The following is a 13,902-nucleotide window of genomic DNA, read 5'->3' on the forward strand; positions in this document are numbered from 1 at the left end:
TGCATCTAGTTCTGGAAAGTTCTTCCCTTCTCCGTCAAGGCTCCAAGAAGTCTAGTTTGATCAAAGACTAGTGTCTGGTTCCTTTGTGTGTGAGCTAGAGGGCTCCCTTTGTAATGTAAGTGAAGTAGGGATCAGCTGTGCTCCCGGCCATCCAAGAAGGATGGCCCTTCATGCCTACACCCAGTGCCCTTTGTCTCACTGTCTGGCAGAAATACACAAACCTCAACAGCAGAGCCATTCACAGACATATGACACTGGACATTTTCTGAATTGTGACTTAAAATCTGACTTTGCCATTATATAGGACTTTAAATTAAAATTAATTTGAGACTTAGCATGATATTTCTGCCTGTTCCCAATCAAAAGTTAGTACTTATTAAATGTAATAAGACAACACAATGTTATCCAACTGGAGCGATAGGCATTATAGTAGTAAAAAAGAATTTAGGAGAGAGAAGTAACTCTTAAAAACACATCCCATATTTTTCATAAAATGCACCCTGCCCTAAGGGGACTTTTTTTAGAGCTTGTCTTAGGGGTGACTCGTATATATTAAAAAGGAAAATTTAGGCCTGGCAAAGGTGTATTTTCCCAAGTGAAATTGGCAGTGTAAAACTACACTACAGGCTGCAATGGCAGGCCTGAGACATGTTTTAAAGTGCTACTCAAGTGGGTGGCACAATTAGTTTTGTAGGCCTACTAATAGCATTTAATTTACAGGCCTGGGTACATGGAGTACCACTTTATTCGAGATATGCAGGTAAATTTAATGGCCAATCAGATGTAGGCAAATTTTACCATGTTTTAAGGGCGAGCACAAGCATGTTATTACTGGTTAGCAGAGGTAAAGTGCACAGAGTCTTAACGTCAACAAAAACTAAATTCATAAAACAGGAGGGGAGACGGTGAAAGGTTTGGGGGTGACCATACAGAGAAGAACAAGTCTAACAAATAATAAAAATTACAATAATAATAATATTTCAAGCCACTGGTGACATCGGTGTTGATTTCAATTCACATGGTCATGGCCAGAGTGCCTTAATTAAGTCACTGAACTCCCAGCTGAATTTCGGTATCACATATTTTACATATCAAGAGATGCATAGCAGTGGTCACCAGCTTCTCATCAATGATTTCTTGACAGAAAGTCTGCTAAATGGGTGTGAGGACACTGTCCTTAAATTCACGATCCAAATCAGTGAATACTTGGGGGCTGAGTCACAAAGGGCCTCTGCACTCATGGCGGAGGCCCTGCAGTCGTGGAGGGGGGCCCACCCTCGTGGTGGGACTTCCGCAATGGAAAATTGCCATGCGGAGGTAACCCCACAAGTGTGGGGCCCCACACACAACTGAGCTTCGAGTGTGGATTCCCTTCGTGAATCAGGCCATTGGTGAAAAAAAGATCTCTGCAGCAGGTGCATTAAGCAAGCAAGCTATCCCACCATCATGAGAATGTTGGACATATATTAATAGCATTTTCATTTTAGGGGTAGTGCATATGTCATTTGAAAAGTGCACCTTCTGTTTCATTATCTGTACATAACCTTGAAATAACATCTTACTTGCTCATTTGTTCAGTATCACTCTCACTCTCTCTTGCTCTTGTACCCAAGCATTCGTTCCCTCGCCTTCTTTCATTCATTTCAACTTTCTGTAAATCAATTTTGCACGTATTCTCTCTCTTCCTCGACGTCTATCCCTCTATTTATCCGTCTCAATCACCCTCTCCTTACCTTTATCTTCCGCTCTCATCACCTCCCTTTTCAACCTTCGCTCTATCTTCTTTTCATTTTTTTTCTCTTTCTCCCACTTTCTCATCCTCTCCTTTTCTGTCGACCATTCGAACCCTCTTTCTTTCCCCTCTCTCTCATCTCTGGATCACTTTCCGATGGCGGTACATTGTTAGACCTTTCATCACCTAATGCTGTGTCTTAGGTCCTTCCCCTGGGTATCCACTCGGTTACAAAATACAGATGTCCTACCGGGGCGGGGAGAGGGGGATAAGGGGGGGGGGGGGAGGAGGGAGGAGGGCTATTGTTCCGAAACTTATAAAAACAAATTCAGACTACAAATTGTTAGTGTTGACAGCCTCTGTCATGTGTGCTCGTACCACTGTACCCATTAGTGATCAAACCCCATCTTCCTCTTTGTATGTATCTCACTTTTGGAGTTCAAACCTGCAAGTAGCCAACAGGTCTGGGTTATGACTGAACATGCAAGTCAGATCATTTGACTATGCCAGTGCTTGTTGAAAATAGCTGCTTCGGTGACCTCTGCTTACCCCTGCTTACCGAAATGCAGGACAGATTTGGTACTTTATATTTAATTGGCAGTATCCTGAAAATGACACTTTCAGCACCACAGCTATTTTCTGGTCGTCATAAATCAGTGGAAGCTGTTTACTGGGTTGTCAGGAGGGATCCGCAGCCAAGCCATCGTTTGGTGCCACCCCAGTCAAAGGAAGGACTGTGCTGCCTTCTGCTTCTTGGCTAGGCACTCCACTCCCTTCCATGACCCACTGACAGCTGCTGGCGTGGTAGCCAGCCCGGGGACAGCCTGCTGTTAGCCCTTGATCTCAGATCTCTGACAGCTACTTGAATGTTCTTCCAAATTCTATTTTCTTTCACTAACCCACACTGGTACTTTTCGCAGGCTGCTCATTTTCTGCACGTCACAAACAGCTCTCCCCTCCCCGTCCAGCATCACTTAAAGCCTTCTTCGAATCTTCAACAGTCTTGGGTAGGCCATTGGCACACAGTTTCTGATTCATTCAAGTTAATTGCCATTTATATCTGTGTCATTTTTCACTTTCACTCACTGTCTTTATAAGGCTCGTGAGTGCATGTCTCTAGGAGAGAATATAGGCTAAGCTTTTCATTCACTAACATCCACTCTACATGTGTATGCTCACTAAAGATGATTAATACACAGTGTAAAAAAGTTTACAATCAAATGGAAGCCGACCATTTGTGTGTATTTTTGGGGAATGGACGGGGTGGGTTGGTGTATTTGTATGGCTGGGTCAGGGTGCAATGAAGCACAAGAAAAACAATCTTTGTCAATGCCCTTTTTTTATTTCACGCATGTGCCTAAAAAAGAAGAAAAAAGAAAACATATCACTGCATTTTCTTACAGTAAATATTTAACATTTTAATAGAGCAGTACGGGAGCTTTCTAGAAGGTATACCCAATTAGAACATATTTAGAAACTCTTTTATCACAGGAAATTAAGATTATTTTTGAGGTTTTAATTTCCCGGCGATTGAAATAGTTTAAACACAGAGGGACGACAAAACAAATAAAAAACAGGAGAAAGAATGAAATGAAAAAAAACATTGGCAAATAAAGTACTGGTCCATCAGTCATGACTTTAAACTAAACTTCTTTTAGGGGGATGTGCACAAGTGATAAGGGCGCCGGCCATAGTTCAAGAGATCTGCAATCTCCCTCAGATGCTGCCTGTCCACAAAGGCCCTCGTGACATAGCGCGTGGATGAACTACAGTAGTAATGACGCAACTGGGATTATTTCCCTAGATGCATCAACGTTGTCATTTGCGATTCCTTATTTGCGAAAAATAAGGAATCGCAAATAAGGAATCGCAAATGGCAATGCATCATTAATTTCGCTATTTTATTGAGATTCGGTAAAAATCGCAATTTTTACCGGATCGCAATAAAATTGCGAGTTTCAAATTGCGAATTCGTAATTCCCATTCATTCCTATGGGCTGAAATGCCCATAGGAATGTATGGGAATTGCGAATTCGCAATTTGAAAACGGAATTCAACAAAGCCTTTCAAGGGTGGAGAGGGGGGTCCAAAGGACCCCCCCCTGCATCTATGAAATGCACTTTTACATGTAAGTTACATACACACATGTCCTAAGGACATGTGTGTCTGTAACTTAACAGTTTAAAAAATGCATTTTTGTGCGTTTTTAAACAGTTTTGCAAATTACCACAAAGTTCAACTTCGTGGTAATTTGCATTTGCAATTTTGAAAATCGCAAATGTTTTGAGAATGATGCATTGCATTTAAGGAATCGCAAATTTGCGATTCCTTAAAAGCAATCGCATTTTTGGAACTCGCAAAAAAAAGCGATTTTCCAAAAATGCTTGATGCATCCCAAAAACCATTTTAGGAAGTGCAAAAGGCCGATTTTTGCGAATCGCACCGTTTGCACTTCCTAAAAAGGTTGATGCATCTAGGCATTTGTTACTCCCGTTATCTGTCAAATACTGATTTCTTCTAATGTAGCCCAGCGAAGTAAAACGGTTCCTATGTAGCACCAGGACGACTTTTTGGCCATCAGTGTTCATTCATTCATTCAGTCATGTAGAAACATGGGCCCACATGCATCAAGCACTTTTTCATTCGTAAACGGTGCGATTCCTTAAAATCGGCCGTTTGCGAATGCAAAAGTGCTTTTTGGGATGCATGAAGCAATTTTAGAATTCGCAACATTGTTGCGAGTTCTAAAATTGCGGGTGCTTTTAAGAAGTCGCAGATGTGCGACTTCTTAAAAGCAATGCATCATTACTTTGACGAGTGGAAATTCGCAATTAGGGTTCCAAATTTACCGAGTGGTTGAACCACTCGGTAAATTTGGAAAAAGTGTTTAAAATGCTTTAAATGGTTTTTTTTTCAACATTCATGTTTCACACACACATGTCCTTAGGACATGTGTGTGTGAAACATGATGCGAAAAATACATTTATGGGGTGCATGGGGGGGTCCTTTGGACCCCCCCCTGCACTCATGAAATTTTCTAAGTGCCACTTGCAATTTGCATTGACTCCTATGGGCCTTTTGGCCCATAGGAATCAATGGGAATTGCGAGAATTAACTTAAGAATTCGGTATTTCTTTAGGATTCGGTAAAAATTGCGATTTTTACCGAATCACAAAGAAATACCGAAAAAAATGATGCATAGCATTTTGCACTTCTTAATTTGCGATTCCTTATTTTTCGCAAATTAAGAAATGCAAAATGACACAATGATGCATGTGGGCCCTGGTGAAATAGACATACAGATGTAGTTTTCTTAAATGCTTCATTATGGTGGCATTAGTCTAAGTGAAACGCATGGCAATTTAAATGTAAGATAATTATTCTGCAAGCAGTGCACAAATAGGTCCTGCTACTCTCCTACTAAGTAATGTTGAAAAAAATGGAAAAAACTATAATTGAGGATTGAAAGCAACTTCTTTACGTCGTTATATCTGATATGACGATGATTTCTAGATAAAATAATTGAGCATAAAAACACTTTAGAAGTGAAAATCGTGAAAAATTCCTAATTCTTGCTACAGTTAATTTTAGCAAAGGACAACATATCAGTAACTCTTATCCCGCCTGCCACGCAGCACAACTAACTCCTCTACTCATGACCACACAACCATCACCTTCTAACCTCTCCACTCGAACAAACAGGAAAAGCAAGACTGCAAAAGCAAAATTTTTCTCATCCAGGTACTTCACATCAACACACTGCTATGTGGCGTATTTGCTCTAACCAACATTTCTAACCCTGGCACGAACTACAGCTTCCTAGTCTGAGACCTCAAACACAACTTCTAGACAATGACTGAAGCTTAACTCCATATCAGAAGAACCAACTAACCTTAAGTAATCTGCACCATGGTGCACAAACAAACTCACAGAGATAAGACATTCAAATAGAAAGCAGTAAAAGTAGTGGCATACCTGCATCACAGACGCAAAAACACTGCAGCATTGAATAACCCAATACAGGGCCGTCTTTAGGGCAGTGCGACTGGTCAATCAATCAATCAACCAATCAATCAGGGAATTGTGAGCGCGCTACTCACCTGTGAGGGTCTCAAGGCACTGGGGGGTTCCGTAGATCTGTCTAGCCAAAGAGCCAGGTCTTGAGGGTCTTCCTGAAGGTGTTCTGGGAGGGGCCTTGTCTGATGTCTGCTGGTTGCTTGTTCCTGGTCTTGTCTACAATGTGGGAGAATGATCTTCCGCCTGCTCTGGCTCTCTGGATGCGCGGGGTTTCGGCCAGTGCGAGGTTGGAAGATCGGAGGTTTCTTTTGGGTATGTGGAAGTTGATTCTGTCGTTGAGGTATTTGGGTCAGTTGTTGTGTAGGCATTTGTAGGCGTGAGTGAGGATTTTGAAGGTGACGCTTTTCTCTACGGAAGCCAGTGGAGTCTTTGTAGGTGCTGGGTGATGTGTTCATGTTGGGGGATGCCGATAACAAGTCTGGCGGCGGTGTTCTGTATTGTCTGGAGTTTGCTGAGTAGAGACTTGTTGATGCCGGCGTAGAGTGTGTTTCTGTAGTCCAGTCTGCTTGTGATGAGTGCGTGGGTGACAGTCTTCCTTGACTCATTGGAGATCCACTTGAAGGTCTTTCGGAGGATGAGGAGGGTGTTAAACCAGCTGGAGGTGACAGCGTTGACCTGGTGATTGATGGTGAGTGATGAGTTCAGTACGATGTCAAGGATCTTGGCGTGGTCTGAGGGGGTGGGTGGGCTACCAAGTGCGGTTGGCCACCATGTGCTATCCCCTTTTGAAGGGGTGGTAAGGAGGGAGAGGACTTCTGTCTTCTCGGCGTTTAGCTTCAGGCAGCTGTTGGTCATCTAGACTGCGAGGTCTTACATCCACACCGGGAGCTGACTTAGAGAGGGGAGCTTAGCTCAAGGTGGGGGCGCTGTGTTTAGCACTAACATGATTTAAAAACACCTTCAGCAGAGTTCCTAGTGCATCCAGTTTTCAGGCAGCATATATTTCTGTCCTCGATATTCTTACATACACCCTTTTTTCACTCCTTAACTCACTCAAACGCACATCATAATGAAGAAAGCATCATCCCAGCATCAGTAGTGTGGAGTATAACTAAAAATGGTGTCTAACCACTTCTGAATATCATCAGCACCTCCCTCAACATATTTTCTGTAATTCACTCAAGACCAGTAAATCCTGCCACTTCCTGAAGTAAACAAACATATACCATCAAAAACTGACCAACTTCCAGCCCATCACACACCTACCATTGTGATAATATAATTGAAATTAAAGTTACTGGTAGATTACATCAAAAACCAAAGTACAAAACTCTGCACTAAGACTACTGATATATATCTAGATCCCAATAAAGCACTGCATCAGCAACCATTTAAAACGTTTCTCTCACCACCGCCTTGGCTGGATGATTAAATTGCAGTCGACCCCCCACAAAGACATAGTTTGTGACGATCCCCAGTGAAAAATCAGCAGGAATTGCTCACAACAATAAATATTGACAATGTTAATCCAGAATTGTGAACTGCATCAGAGCCCTAGGGATCCACACCAATTACAAAGTCAGCATCAGAGTACACCTCCTAAAAAAGACATACATTTCCTGACACCAACTAATTATGCTCTTCAATATAAAACAATCTCCTCCTACAAACCAACAGGACAAACCATAATCTGAGTTCACCTAGAAAAGTCAACATCCTGCTCACTATCATCACCCATATATAGTAACAATCATACCACTATCTTAATGACTAAAGGTATCAAGATGTCTGCCAAAAGCTCAACCACCCTCAAAGCCCTTTGGCTCTCTTTAGCAGGCCTCGCCGTCTTCAAGGCCTGTTGAATCACATGCAAATGAGCGGACCAGGAGCAGCCAGCAGGCAGCTCAGCCCAGTCAACTGTGTCTCATTTGACTGACAACATTCCAAACCATGTCATCGCTGTAGGATTCTACAGGCAGGGCATGCATAACCATGAAGTCAGGATATAACACACTATTGAGCTATGTAACGCCCACGGCAGCCACTTCATCAAGCGTCAACTAGAAAAACACAGGATGAGAAGACAAAATGCCAGACCTTCTCTATCAATGCTCTTAGGATCTGGAATTCTCTTCCCTAAGACATCAAATTATTATCTTAGGTGAGCGATCCGACCAAATTGGTAAGCTGGTTCCTTGTTTAGTTGAAACGGACTTCTATGATAATTCCTGGTCTTAGCCTTGGTAACTTATAACTGAACAGACCTTCCTATGATGTTATGCTGTTCAAGGGGACTGCAAAAATGTCCAGAAATAGCTGTTTTGAAAATCATTTGTGGATGCTGTGAGATTAAAACAGAGGTTTTGTCTTTCTTCCTTTGTGCCTTATCCAGCCTGGTACTTAGTCTAGGACTGAATAAGTCTGGGCATGTAGGATTGTTTGTTAACAGAGTGCCTATATTTAAGGACGTGGTTGCATTGTTTAGTTCAGTTTGACTGTTTACAAAGGAGGCGCTCTGACTCCATTGTTGTGTGTTGAGGATTTCTAGAATCCCCTGGAGCATGGTCTGCATCACCATCATCCAGGCTAATATCAGGATGGTTGGAGTTAAATTTAGTGCCATATCTGCTAATACCCCTGGCCTCTACACTTCACTCCATAATAAGTTGTGTAGGGGGATTTCAATATGAGGCTCTGAATATTCTCATTCTACCTCTTCCACTGCCCCTCATGAGGTGTCTGATTCACGTTCACTCTGGGACCTAGAAAGTAGTGATGGGTATCTAGAGAGGACTGGAAAAAAGAGAAACTCATCTCTATGCATTGCTCAACGACAGAACAATTTAGGGCAGGACTCCCATTAATAACTTTGGCTCCAACAGTTTGTTTCCATCTGTTTTTGGCCTTAAAAAGGTTTTTCAGGGCACTTGTGCAAATAATTAGCTCTTCACAGGGATAGCTCACATTCACCTGCCTGTCCCTACCCGTCTTCCTGCTTCATCAGCTTCCCCCCTCGCTGGCACCCCAGCACTGAAACAGGGCTTCTCAAATTCTACTTGGGCAAGGGCAGGGACATCCCCAGGGCAAAGGCAATGGCAGAGAGTCTTCAAGGGGAGAGCATGTGCATGTTTGGCCGTTTTTCGGGAATCTCGCATTCTTGGTACGGGATAATTATTAAACCCTTTATTAAAAAGGTAACAGAGATAATCCTGCATGTTACCGAGTCACTTCACTAATGAATATGACCCAAATATTTTTTTTCAAATTATGTTTTGAGGGGGTTAAATGACTGGTATATTAAACATTTGTAATTCCCATTTTAGTAAGCAGCCTTCCAATCAGGCTAATCTACAATGGACCGGTGTTTTATACTTTGGGATGTAGCTTGAAGATCCATAGTGTAAAAATGTCTCTGTTGTTTTGCTTTTGATACTGTTGACCACCCCTTTGGTCGAAGTATGGAAGAAGGGAGATTCTTTCATGGCTTTTGCTAACCAGATGTTTGCTAAACATGAATAACTGGACTATGGTGGAGGCATTGAATAATGTATGACTATCCAATGACATCCCAATTAGAAAGTGCGTAAAAGGAGGTTGTTTGTGGACCAGATCATTATTTTTCTTATGTTTGGCTGGTCTTCCATTTATGATTGCAAAATAGCATTCTTAATATATCTATGTGGTATTTTTGTATGCAGCAAACATAGCTAAAAGGCACCAGAGCACTGTACATTGTCAAAGACAAATATAAAGTCAATGAGTTAGAGGAGAGAAAGCTGTTTTGTGGACTGTCATGAAGTATTCTTTAAAGAGGTGCATCTTCAACTCTTTCCTAAATTGGAGCTGCACTGCAACAGTGCTGATGGATACTGAGATGTTGTTCCATGAAGATGTGGTTCCAGATCCTTAGACTATAGATGGAAAAGGTCTGCTGCCTTTTTTATGTTTGTTTATTATCACATCTTGGCCTGCAGTCTGATGGTGTCCTCGATAAAGATGCACTTGTATGTAGCCTAAACTGGGCTGCTTGTAGTGATGGCTTTGTGAAGGATTCAGCTAGTTTTGAAGATGGTGCGGGCTGACAGGCAGAGCCAATAGAATTCCATCAGGATAGTGGTGATGTGATCCCATTTGTTCTGGCTGATGGATGAAACAAGCTGCCGTGTGTAGGGTGAACCTAAGGGTTGCCAATGTGGAATCTGGGAGGCCGTGGAGCTAGACATTATGTCCATCCAAGTGCAAGAGTATGTGGGCTTGAACAGAAATTCTTAAGTCATTTTCTGGAAAAAACGTGTTCACTTTCTTTAGAAGAGAGAGCTGCTCCTGAAGCATCCTTGGTATTTTGGAAATGTGGTCCTTTATGGCTGAGGTTGGTGTCCAGTCCAGGATAAATTCAAATGAGTTGGTATTCATTGAAAGCTGTGGTTCAAAGCTATCACAGTTCATGGTATTGAGCCAAGTTCTCACTGTTTCTTGTTTTTTGTTCTTGGCAATAACAGGAATTATGTTGTGTTTGAGCTGTTCTTCTGGAAGGAGCTGGACATATGGGCTTGATGATGTGCAGGCAGTGTTTGAGGCATTGGATGTATGAAGCAGAGAAGACTTTCAAAGCAGAGATGTGTATCATTGACACATTGATGATTCTTGATGTTGTTATCTGTTAGATGAGCACCAAGCGACTCAGTGTAGAGGCTTAAGATGACAGGGGGTTGTATGGAACCCTGGGGGACTCTGCAGGTGATAGGAATCTTGTGGGACCTGGAGGTGCTGATGTGAACAAACTAGTGTTGATGAAAAAGTAGGAGGAGAATCAGGGAGGACATTGCAGTGAATCCCATTCATTACTCTAGGGGGTGTATAAGTGTGGGATGGTCGATTGTCAAGGACAGCTGAGAGGTCAAGCAACATCAGGAGGCAGAGGCCATCTTCATCTGTGGGAAGGGAGCATCTTCTACAGTGTGTAAAGTAGCTGTCACTGTGCTGCAGCGTAATCTGAATCTAAACTGTCAGTGGTGCAGAAGATGTTTAGCATTAACGTGATCTTAGGAGTTAAACGTAGATTGTTTTTTCAATGATCTTGCTGATGAATGGTAGGTGTGAGATGGGCTGGTAGATAGTGAGGTCATCTGGTTCTAATGTAGGTTTCTTTAGGAGTGGAAGGATCTGCATGTCTTGAGAGCTTTTCACAAAAGATGCCTTGAGTGAGGAAGGCATTGAAAAGGGTGAATTGGAGTAAGAGACCCTCTGACAGAGAGTGAATTGATGAAGGACGAGGGCAAAGCACCATTTCTATAAGAAGCAACTTTGAGGAAATTGAGTATGTCAATGAAGTTTACAAGAGATATGACTTTTAAGGGCTCCATCCAGCAGGGAAAGGCCCAGCAATGTGACTGGAAATTGTTTCATGAAGCTAGATATGGAGAAGACAAAGTCACCATTTTTGAGGCTTCTTCCACATTCGCACATAGTCAAGTCAAGTCAGAGAATTTATATAGCGCACTACATACCCAGAGGGTCTCAAGGCGCTTAGGGAGGGGGGGACGCTTACTTGTCAAATATCCACGTTTTAAGTTGCTTTCTAAAAGCTAGGTGGTTCTGGGTAAGGCGAAGGTGGGTGGGGAGTGAGTTCCATGTTTTAGCTGCCAGGTATGAGAAGGATCTGCCTCCCATGGTGGTCTTGTTGATGCGGGGAATAGTGGCGAGGGCTTGGCTGGAAGAACGTAGTTGGCGGGAGGGGGTGTAGAAGGACAGTCATGAGTTGAGGCATTCTGGGCCGATGTCGTAGAGTGATTTGTGTGCGTGGGTTAGCAGTCGGAAGGTGATCCTCTTATTGATGGGTAGCCAGTGGAGGTCTTTCAGGTGGCCAGAGATGTGTTCGTTACGTGGGATGTCTAATATGATCCTGGCTGAGGCGTTTTGGATTCGTTGGAGTTTCTTCTGGAGTTTAGCGGTAGTACCTGCGTAGAGGGTGTTTCCGTAGTCCAGTCGGCTCGTGACCAGAGCATGGGTGACTGTTTTTCTGGTTTCGGTGGGGATCCAGCGAAATGTTTTTTTGAGCATGCGAAGAATGTTGAAGCAGGATGAGGATACGGCGTTGACTTGTCTGTTCATTGAGAGTGAAGAGTCCAGGATAACGCCTAGGTTCCGTGCGTGGTCTGTCGGGATGGGTGCTTTTCCAAGGGCTTCTGGCCACCAAGAGTCGTCCCATGCAGAGGGGGATGTACCTAAGATGAGGACTTCTGTTTTATCTGAGTTCAGTTTCAGACGGCTTTGTTTCATCCATTCGGCAACTTCTTTCATTCCTTCGTGTAGGTTAGTTTTGGCGGTGCTAGGGTCATTGGTGAGAGAAAGGATCAGTTGAGTGTCATCAGCGTAGGAGATGATGTTGAGATTGTGTTGGCGAGCGATGGCCGCAAGGGGGCTCATGTATACGTTGAAGAGGGTGGGACTGAGTGAGGATCCTTGTGGTACGCCACAGATGACTTCAGTGGCTTCGGATTTGAATGGTGGAAGGCGGACTCTCTGGGTTCTTCCGGTGAGGAACGAGGTGATCCATTCAAGTGCTTTTCCTTGTATTCCGATGTTTCTGAGGCGTTGTAAAAGGGTACTGTGGCAGACTGTGTCGAAGGCTGCAGAGAGGTCGAGGAGGATGAGGGCGACTGTGTCTCCATTGTCCAGTAGAGTTCGAATGTCATCTGTTGCTGCGATGAGGGCGGTCTCAGTGCTGTGTTTTGCTCGGAAGCCAGATTGTGAGGAGTCGAGGGATTTGTTGGCTTCGAGGAAGGCGGCGAGTTGGTTGTTGACAGCTTTCTCGATGACTTTGGCTGGGAATGGAAGGAGCGATATGGGGCGGTAATTTTTGAGTTTGGTGGGGTCCGCTGTGGGTTTTTTCAGAAGGGCAGTGAGTTCAGCGTGTTTCCAGCTTTCCGGGAAGGTGGCGGAGTTGAAGGAGCAGTTGATGACGTCTCGGAGGTGCGGTGCTATGACGGAGTCTGCTTTGTTGAAGATGTGGTGAGGACATGGGTCTGTGGGGGATCCTGAGTGGATAGAGTTCATCAGGCGGATGGTGTCCTCAGTGGAGATTGGGTTCCAGTCGTTAAGAGCGTTCAAGGGGGGAGAATGTTCAGCATATGGTTGGGTGGGTTGGTCTCCGGGTTGGTTGTCGAAGCTGTTGTGGATGTCTGCAATTTTGTTGTGGAAGAATGAAGCCAGGGAGTCGCAGAGGGCTTGAGAAGGGGTGATGTCGTTGGAGTTGGCCGAGGGGTTGGTAAATTCCTTGACGATGTTGAAAAGTTCCTTGCTGTTGTGGGCGTTGTTGTCTAGTCGATCCTTGAATGCTGTTTTCTTGGCCTTTCGGATTAGTTGGTGGTGTGTGCGGGTGGCGTTTTTGAAGGCGTCCTTGGTGCTAGCGGTTGGGTCTTTTTTCCAGGCCTTTTCAAGGGAGCGGCAGAGTTTCTTGGACTTCTTAAGATCATCGTTGAACCATGAGGCCTTCTTGCTGCTAGGTTTGCGTTGGCGTTTTTTCAGTGGTGCTAGGATGTCGGCGGTGTTGGATAACCATAGGGTGAAGTTGGCGGCGGCTTGGTCTGGGTTAGAAGAGTGGGCTGGGGTGTTTAGAAGGAGCGATGAGGAGATCTGGTCGATGGTGATTTTGTTCCAGTTTCTTTGCAGAGTTGGTTGGAGGTGGTTGGTGGGTTTCGGCTTGTTGTAGGTGAAGTGAACGCAGCTGTGGTCAGTCCAGAGGAGATCCGTGGTGTGGCTGAAGGAGACATGATTGCTGGAGGTGAAGATGGGGTCGAGTGTGTGACCTGCGATGTGGGTGGGGGAAGTGACCAGTTGTTTAAGTCCAAGGTTGGCGAGGTTGTCCAAGAGGGTGGTGGTGTTGCGGTCGTTGTTCTTTTCAAGGTGAAAGTTGAGGTCTCCCAGAAGGATGTAATCTTTGGAGGGGAGCGCGTGTGGAGTGATGAAGTCCGTGATGTCTTCACTGAATTTTGCGCAGGGTCCTGGTGGTCTGTAAAGGAGGGTGCCTCTGAGTGTGGTCTTGGGGTCGATGTGGATCTGGAAGTGAAGGTGTTCAGAGTTGGCGAGGTTGACGTCAGAGCTGGTTGAGATGTGGATTGATTTTTTATGGACGATAGCGATTCCTCCTCCTG

The sequence above is a fragment of the Lissotriton vulgaris genome, chromosome 3_2 (assembly GCF_964263255.1).
Source record: "Lissotriton vulgaris chromosome 3_2, aLisVul1.2, whole genome shotgun sequence".
NCBI lineage: Eukaryota > Metazoa > Chordata > Amphibia > Caudata > Salamandridae > Lissotriton > Lissotriton vulgaris.